Source organism: Eptesicus fuscus, chromosome 8 (genome assembly GCF_027574615.1).
Source record: "Eptesicus fuscus isolate TK198812 chromosome 8, DD_ASM_mEF_20220401, whole genome shotgun sequence".
NCBI lineage: Eukaryota > Metazoa > Chordata > Mammalia > Chiroptera > Vespertilionidae > Eptesicus > Eptesicus fuscus.
In genome coordinates this window covers 47,790,353-47,800,065 of record NC_072480.1, presented here as the reverse complement: position 1 = coordinate 47,800,065, position 9,713 = coordinate 47,790,353, and positions in this window count along the sequence as shown.

Here is a 9,713-nt window from a genome sequence, read left to right as displayed (position 1 = left end):
TCTTTGTTGGGTTAATTTGCATACTCACTCCTGACTGGCTGGTGGGCGTCACGAAGGTACAGTCAATTTGCATCTTTCTCTTTTATTAGTGTAGACTAGAGGTCCAATGCGCAAAATTCATGCACAGGGTGGGGGGGGGTCCCTCAGCCTGGCCTGCAACCTCTCGCAATCTGGGACCCCTTGGGGATGTCCGACTGCTGGGTTAGGCCCAATCCTGCAGGGATTCCTGTGGTATCAGGTGTAAGCTGGCAGTCGGACATCCCTCTCACAATCCGGGACCACTGTCTCTTAACCGCTCACCTGACTGACTGCCTGATCACCCCTAACCACTCTGCCTGCCTGCTTGATTGCCCCTAACTACTCGCCTGCCTGCCTGATCACCCCTAACCGCCTCTGCCTGCCTGATGACCCTAACTGCTCCCCTGCCAACCCAATTGCCCATAACCGCTCTCCCCTGCCAGCCTGATCATCCCTAATCACTCTGCCTGCCTACCTGATCATCCCTAACCGCCTCTGCTTCAGCCCCACCACCATGACTTTGTCCGGAAGGACATCTGGAAGGACGTCCAGAAGATGTCTGGTCTATCCTGTCTAATTAACATATTACCCTTTTATTAGTATAGATAGTCTAGACTGGGAACTCCTTGAGGACAGGATCTTTGTCATTAATCTTCTGATAATGAGAAAACCAATTCAGCTGGCCACTAAAACATGAGAGAGGAACTGAAAATTGAAACAGAAACTACAACTTGCAAAAGAGTATTACCAGCCACAAAATGGAAAAATTGTACAAAACCATGACATGCAAAGCAAATTAAGTTCAGACTCTTAACATCAGCTTATTCAGACTTGTGTTCTAAATAAGACGAACTAACAGAGCAATAACTCCACACAAAGTTATGTATACTAAAGACAAGACCACTGATTGTTCCAGCAACTTCTTAGTTTACAAATTCTGACCAATGTCTGCCAAGGCCATCCCATGACTAACTCTAAAGATATTCTTCCCTAACTTCTACCTGTTGAAATGTTATACTCTTCATGGTATGTGCTCTCCCTTGCTGCAGCAAGCAAATTATTTATTCTATTTTAGATACTGGTAATAAAGAAGTGAATGAAAAAAGGCTTTTGCCTTCAAGGGACCTAATAGCTTGATATGATAGACAGACAAATATTAACAATACAGTGTGCTATAATTATAATAGGAATAAATGCTGTAAACATTCAGCCCAGTCAGGGAAGACTTTCGGAAAGAAGTGATTTTTTAGAGAAGTCCTGAAAGATGATTAGGAGTTAGGTAAAGAACAGGATTGGGCATGGTTATTGTTTTAAACAGAAGGGCCTTCTTATTTAAACAGCACGGCTTGCTTTTACAAATAAATTAAGGATTTTATAGGCCCAAATGCATCAAAAACATTATAATGCTCCTCTATTTGAAATTTAAAATAAAATAGTATTAACTATAAAATACATGTGGGAAAGTCCTTCTGTCTACTTTTCCTCATCATGTTTAACTTAATACTTTAAAAGAAATCCCAAATTTTCTAAAAAATATATTTATGGCTGGCCGGTGTGGCTCAGTTGATTGAGTGTCATCCTGTGCACTGAGATGTCATGAGTTGGGGCTTAATTCCCAGTAGGGGGAGTGCAGGATTCTCTCTCATCGTTAATGTTTTTATCTCTCTCTTCCTCTTTCTCTCTCTAAAATAAATAAAACACATATTAAAAATAAATAAAACATTAAAAAATTATATAGTTATGTTCCTGTTTTGATGATTTCTTTAGCATAAACCAGATATCTATTACATAATGCAGTGCAAAATGAAACAGATAATGACAGATAGATGTAAATTTCATTATCCAGAGCAAAAAATATGTACTATTATGGAAAACCATCTGACAGTGAAATGATGTGATGTCTATGTTGTCAAAATAATTCAAAATGGGTTAAAGGGAGAAGATGGAGTATCAATAAGATTGACCATGAGTCAGTTATTGTAGAAACTGGATGATAGGGAAGATTATACTTCTTTCTGCTTTTGCATATGTTTAAATTTTTCCATAATAAAAAATATTAAAATAAAAATCTAAGACGGCAAGGACACCCTGAAAACAAAAAGATCCCTGGGAAGGCCTAAGAGACTGGCTAGAATACAAGTTCCATGAAGGTAGAGACCTTGCATGTCTTTTTACATCTGTATCTCCAGTGTCTAGAGAAATTTATAGCACACACTAGGCTCTCGATATATATTTGTTGAATGAGTGAACACTGAAAAACAAAATCCATAACTTGGATGAGAGTCTAACAGCTCAAACTAAGAGTCAAGACTCCTGAGATTCCCAGCTAAGACTCCTAAGCTATGCTAAGGATAAATATTTCAAGAAAACCACCCGAAACAGCAAAGCAGATTCAAAGATTTCATTTTGGAGTTCCATCACAAGTAGCTATTTACATGCTTATATGTTTTTAATCCTTAGACACCTTCTGTGGGGACTATGCCATATCATTTCATTGCTTTTATCCAATAAATATTTATTATGGAGATGTCTCTTTCTTTCTAGTCAAGAATCAGAAAAAAACTATGAATACTCCATCTCCTTCCCTCTTTTATTCTCTGGTTAATATAAGTGAGGGGAGGAATAAACAATCTTTTGAAGAAGGTTCACCTCTGCATTTGTTGTTTGCTTAGGAGCCTTAGGACAAAATTGCCTATTACAAAAGAAATGATGCAGAACCTTAATTAGGGCTTTTGAAATTCAAGCCCACTTTACAGCAGAGGAAAATGATCAACAACACTGAAACAACAGACATCAGGCACAATTAAATGTACACATAAGATATTCTAAGAAGTTTAAAGCTATGCTGCCCAATACCATGGCCACTAGCAATGCATAGTTATTGAGCCTTTGTGATGCAGCTTGCTTGAATTGAGATGTGCTATAAGTGAAAGTACACACCAGATTTCAAAGACTTAGTAACCAAAAATAAATAAACGAATAAATAAATAAAATATCTCAATAATTTTTATATTAATTGCACATTGAAATAATATATTTTGGATATATTGGGCTAAACAAAATATATTATTAAAATTAATTTCTTTTTTGTTTTTTCACTTTTTAAAAATGTGGCCACTAGGAAATTTAAAATTATATATGTGGCTCACATCATAATTTTATTGGATAGTGCTTTTTTTAGAATCTTTATTGTTCAGATTATTACAGATGTTCCTCCTTTTCCCCCCCATATCTCCCCTCCACCCGGTTCCCACCCCACCCCATGACCTCACCACCCCCCATCCTCATCCATAGGTTTAAGATTTTTGTCTAATCTCTTCCCACACCCCCACAACCCCCCCCCCCCCCCCCCGAGAATTGTCAGTCTGCTCCCTTCCCATGCCCCTGATTCTATTACACTCACCAGTTTATTCTGTTCATCAGGTTTTTTATTCATTCGATTTTTAGATTCACTTGTTCATAGATATGTATTTATTGTCACTTTGTTGTTCATAATTTTTTATCTTTACCTTTTTCTTCTTCCTCTTCTTAAAGAATACCCTTCAGCATTTCATATAATACTGTTTTGGTGGTGGTGAACTCCTTTAGCTTTTTCTTCTCTGTGAAGCTCTTTATCTGACCTTCAATTCTAAATTATAGCTTTGCTGGGTAGCGTAATCTTGGTTGTAGGTTCTTGCTATTCATCACTTTGAATATTTCTTGCCACTCCCTTCTGGCCTGCATAGTTTCTGTTGAGAAATCAGCTGACAGTCGTATGAGTACTCCCTTGTAGGTAACTAATTGTTTTTCTCTGGCTGCTTTTAATATTCTCTCTTTGTCTTTTGCCCTTGGCATATTAATTATGATGTATCTTGGTGTGGTTCTCTGTGGATTCCTCTCGTTTGGGGTTCTCTGTGCTTCCTGGACTTTTAAGTCTATTTTTTTTCACCAGGTAGGGGAAATTTACTGTCATTATTTCTTCAAATAGGTTTTCAATATCTTGCTCTCTCTCTTCTTCTGGCACCCCATAATTCGAATGTTGGTACGTTTGAAGTTGTCCCAGAGGCTCCTTCCACTATCTTCATATTTTGGGATTCTTTTTTCTTTTTCTCTTCCAGTTGGGTGTTTTTTGCTTCCTCGTATTTCAAATCTTTGATTTGATTCTTGGGATCCTCTGGTCTACTATCAAATCTCCGTATATTATTCTTTATTTCAGTAAGTGTATGGTTAATTTCTGACTGATCCTTTTCCACTTTTTTTGGCATTCTCACTAAGATCCTTGAAGGTCTCACTAAGTTCCTCAGAGGTTTCTAGAAGATTCTTGAGTAACCTTATAACTGTGGTTTTGAACTCTCTATCAAGTAGTTTGCTTTCCTCCATTTCTTTCATTTGTGACATATTTCTTTTTCTCCACATTTTGGCTGCTTCCCTGTGTTGATAAGAGTGGCCTTGTGTGGTAGGTGTCCTCTAGGGACCAGTGGTTCAGCCTCCCCAATCACCTGAGGTGGACACTCTTGGTGCACCCCTTTGTGGGCTGTGTGCTCAGTCTTGTTGTAGTTAAGTCTTGATTGCTGTTAGTATCACTGGGAGGAATTCACATCTAGGCCAATTGGCTGCGAGGATCAGCTTTATCTACGATGGGAGAACTTCTATGTTGGAGACACCCTTATGAGACAAGACTTGCCTCAGTGGGGCTTTGGTGCTCAATGAGTCTGCCTCTTGAGTGTGTTGCTTATAGATGTGAAGAGTTGTAATCTGGTATGGTCTCACACTGACCACTGGGTACACTGGCTTTTGGATCTCCAAGAAGGTGTAAAGTCAGCCACTGTCTGGGGTCACCCAGCAGGAGCTACAGAGAGATCTGCAGATTCCTCCTCTTTGTATGGGGTTTGGAAGTGCCCAGATGAGGCCCAGCTGTGAAGCAAGGCAGGTTGCTGGTGCCGGGCTCTGGGCCTTCTTTGGGAAGTTCTGGGGCTCTCTGACCCAGCTGCAGTTTGACAAGTTTTAGGCAGAGAAAAGACAGGTCATTCATATGCAAAAGCCACTGTGCACAGCTTGGGTGGGGTTGTAAATTGGGTGGAGCGGGGTCTCAGGGAATCACCACGGTGGAGCAAACAGCAATGGCTGCCAGTCAGCCCTGCACGGGAGAGGTCCCCGCGTCCAGCACACCCATACAGGAACAATGATTGCTGCAGGTACCTCTGAGAGAAAGTCGCCCTCGTGTTCTGGCCCAATGCCAGACAGTCCAGTTTCTCCCCGTATGAGTCTGGGTTCCCAGAGTCTCACCTGGAACTGGAGTTCAGAGCAATCGGGAACTTGTATCTCCCTCCCAATTGAAAAAAACAACAACAGCGCACCTGGTTGCCAGCCCGTTCCGTGCGTGCCTCTGCACCTCCACTCCTCCACACCTCCTACCAGTCTCAAGGTGCTTTTTTCTTTCCTTATAGTTGTAGAACTTCCACTCAGCCAGCTTTCCTGCGGTTCTGGATGGTAGTTGTTTTGTCTTTTAGTTGTAGTTTTAATGTGGTTGTGAGAGGCAGCAAGTATAGGTGTTTACCTATGCCGCCATCTTGGTTCTCCCTTGGATAGTGCTTTTTGAAAATGTAAGGACTTTTCTTCTATTGTGGAACAAACTAATGAGTTCATTGTATTAACAGCACAATTCCTAGTCATATTCTGTACTGTTTTGGTATTTACATTTTTATTGACTGAGAGAGAGAGAGAAATAGAGAGGTTTGTTTTTCCATTTATTATGCATTCATTAGTTGATTCTTGTATGAGCCCTGTCTGGGGATCAAACTTGGTGTATAGAAACAATGCTCTAATCAACTAAGCTATTTGGTCAGGGCATGTTTTAGTATATTTTGGATATTGCTACGTGAAGTCATTATAATAAACTAGTGAACCGGTGCACGAGATTCATGCACATTAAAAGGGGATTAGAGGAAATAATTTAATATTGCTATTTGCCCTTTCTCTATAATAGAAGTATCAGAGATGAAAGAAAATTAATAAAATGTATATGAAAACCTTCCTCCTGTCAGAGTCTGGGGCTCACCACGGGACCCAGAGTCAAGGCCCTGCCCACCCACATGCACCTCAAAATCACGTGAAACCCAGACCTGGCCGCCACTCCCCTCATTGGGCTAGATCCAGACCTGGCCAGTCCCACCCTTGTCAAGCCCTGCCAGGTGGGGGGGTGCAGCCTCGGGTCCCCTAGCCCAACACCAGGAGGGGAGGCACAGCCTCAGGTCCCCCGTCAAGCCCCACTGGGTGAGGGCACAGCCTGAGTTCCCCTGACCCAGCACTGGGGGTGCACCTTGAGGTCCCCCGTCAAGCCCTGCTGGTTGGGAGGCACGGCCTGAGGTCCCCTGTCATGCCCAGCCAGGCAGGGGACACAGCCTCAGGTCCCCTGACCCAACACCAGGAGGGCGGTGTGGCCTGAGGTTCCCTGTCAAGCCCTGCCAGATGGGGGGCGTGGCCTGAAGTCCCCTGTCAAGCCCCACCAAGTGGGGGGTGCAACCTGAGGTCTCCCAGCCTGGTGCTGGTGTGGGGGGAGCAGCCTGAGGTTCCCTAGCCCAGCACCAGGAAGGGAAGCGCACCTTGAGGCCACCTGTCAAGCCCTGCCAGGTGGGGGGCACGGTCTGAGATCCCCTGTCAAGCCCTGCCGGGTGGGGGACACAGCCTGAGGTCCCCTGTCAAGCCCCATGGGAGAGGGGGAGGGTGTAGCCTCATGTCCCTGCTGATTGCTCGTTAAGGCTCCTTATGAGAACTTGGTCTCAGCTGTGGGTGCAGCCATCTTTGCAATGGAGTGATGGTCAATTTGCATATTCCCTCTTTATTATATAGGACTAGAGTCCCGGTAAACAGATTTGTGCACTGGTGGGGTCCCTTAGCCTGGCCTGCACCCTCTTGAAATCCGGGACCCCATGGGGAATGTCGGACTGCCGGTTTTGGCCTGATCCCCACAGGCGAGGCAAGGATAGGGCCGAAACTGGCAGTCTGACATCCCCCAAGGGATGTAGCAGTGCGCAAAGCTGCAGGCGACTGAGGAGGAGCCTGAGCCCAGGCAGGGTGTCATGCCACTCCTGCTCAATCCAGCCCGCTGCGCCTGCCACTGACGCTGCTCAGTAACGCTGCTACGGAGGCAGGAGAGGCTCGTGCCACCTCAGCTACGCTCACCAGCCGTGAGCCTGGCAGCACTCCCGCTGTGGGAGTGCACTGACCACTAGGGGGCAGCTCCTGCATTGAGCGTCTGCCCCTGGTGGTCAGTGCACGTCATAGCGACCCGTCGACTGGTAGTTTGTTTGACCAGTTGTAAAGGTCGCTTAGGCTTTTATATATATAGATTATTGGTATAAATGAAGTGTCCACCAAAGAATTGGTGATTGCTCATCAAACTCTTTTTTACCAGAAGTACTCTGATCTTATTAAGGGAAAATGAGTCTGTTCTCTGATCTCAGCTTATACTATGGGCTATTGCTGAAGTATTTCCTTTTGAATTATCTAAGGACTTACTTCATTACAGCAAGCATTACTTTTTTCTTTTAGTTATGTGTCTAGTCTCAAATGACAAAACTATAGTCCCTTTAAGAGTCTCCTAATTATACTTCTAGAGAACTAAAAACCTGGCATTTATTATGTTAAAGGTGATTTGTATCTCTTCTGTTTTTATATACAAACTTGAGGCCGGGTGCACAGATTCATGCACCAGTGGGGTCCCTCGGCCTGGCCTGCAGGAATCTGGCTGAAACTGACTTTCCAACAGCCCCGGAGGGGTCCCAGATTGTGAGAGGGTGGTTCTCGGGTGACACACCCTGGAATCGGGCTCCCTCCTCTCTGGTTCCGGATGCGTCACCCAAGAATCGCTCCTGAGTTGAGCATCTGCCCCCTAGTGGTCAGTGCGCATCATAGCTACCAGCCGGTCGGCTGATCATTAGGCTTTTAAATATATAGATCCCCAAATTTTAAGCTTTTTCTTAAAATAAGTACATGTGTGTTCATGTTTTCAATTAATCCTTACATACTGAAAACCTTTTATGACTGTGCATCAAATATGAAATAAGAACTAGTTCAAAAATTTTAATATGGCCTCCATTTGCCTAATTTAACCTAACTTCAGACCTCTTGTCACCTTTTGACCTTCTTTAAGATCCCAGTGTGTCCTTCCCTCAGAACATCCCACAAGCTATTATGTTGGCCTGAAATGTTCTTGTCTCTTCATTTCACATGGCTAACTTCTACTTATTATTCACTCTTCTTAATCATTTAAATATCATATCCTTAGAGAAGCCATGCTTGGACCTTTCTAAATTATTACAAAGATTCATATTTTCCTCTATTTTCTTTCATAATACCTGTAATTATACATTTTTCTCTATATATTATTTGTTAAATGTCCTCCTTGTATATTATGCTATACGTTCCATGGCAGATATTATGTCTTTTTTTGTCCACCACTGTATTCTCAGCAAGTATGTCTGAAACAGAGCAGACCTTCAGTAAACATTTGTTGAACAATGAATTGGAAAGACTGAATTAAGTGCAAGAGTTGAAAATAGAAGATAAGGGAGTAACTATGAAAGGAGGCCATAGAGGATTAAATTCAGAGCATTAGATAGAAGATAAAGTGCATGTACATTAAAAAATAAAATGACAGGTGATTACATCATAGCTATAGAAAGTGAAAGGCTTGTTAGAATGTATGTCTTGAGAGTATATTAAATTGAGGTGGCTAAGAATGATTTCAAAGAAGTACAGTAATTGATGTGTGGCTCATTAACTCAGTGGTTAGAGTGCTGGCCCATTGACCTAGGAGTCGTGGGTTCAATTCCTGGTCAAGGGCACGTACCTCGGTTGTGGGTTGCGGCTTTGATCCTGGCCCCAGTTGGGGCGAGTGCATCGATATTTCTCTCTCTCTCCCCCTCTACCCTCCCTTCCATTCTCTCTAAAAATGAATGGAAAAAATATCCTTGGGTGAGGATTAAAATAATAAGTAATTGAGCCAGAAGGGATGGCTAAATTTTACTATTAACTATAATTTTTTAAATTCATAAAAATAGAAGGAATCATGATTTAACTTGTGCTATAGGTGGGGTGCTCTGGGGAGCAGATGTTGAGATAGAGTTAGAAGTACAAAAGATTTACTGGAGAGTAACACTGGTGAAAGGAAAAGGGAGAAAGAAGTATTGAGTAGGAGGAGCCATCAGTTTGCAGGTTTGACAAAGCTTCTAGCATTCCAGTGTTAAGTAGATCCTTACATCATTCCTTGCTCATTCTTGGCTGAGGAAGGATGAGGGGTGGGCGGGGGGGAAGAAGGGGAAGAGATTGCCTGAAAATAGTGTAACTTCAGCTTGAAAGCTGAGAGAGCCCAGAAGGAGTTTACAGCTAAAGGCTGTCAGCTAATTACATGCCTTGTAGTTGAGCAATGAGTTCTTTCTTGTAGGTATGTCTGAGCAGTGCACCTTGGTGACTGCCATACATTATAGGATGTCAACTTAATCCAAATTAATCCATAAATTTAATGAATGATTTTTTGACAAGCTCAACAAGCTTTTTCTAATTATTTGGATAACGAAAGTTTCACATTTAGCTAAGTCAAGGATTTACTCTATTATATACTAGAGGCCTAGTGCACAAATTCATGTACAAGTGGGGTCCCTCGGCCTGGCCGATGATCGGGGCCAATCGGGGCCGTTTCGCCCAGTCCCGATCAG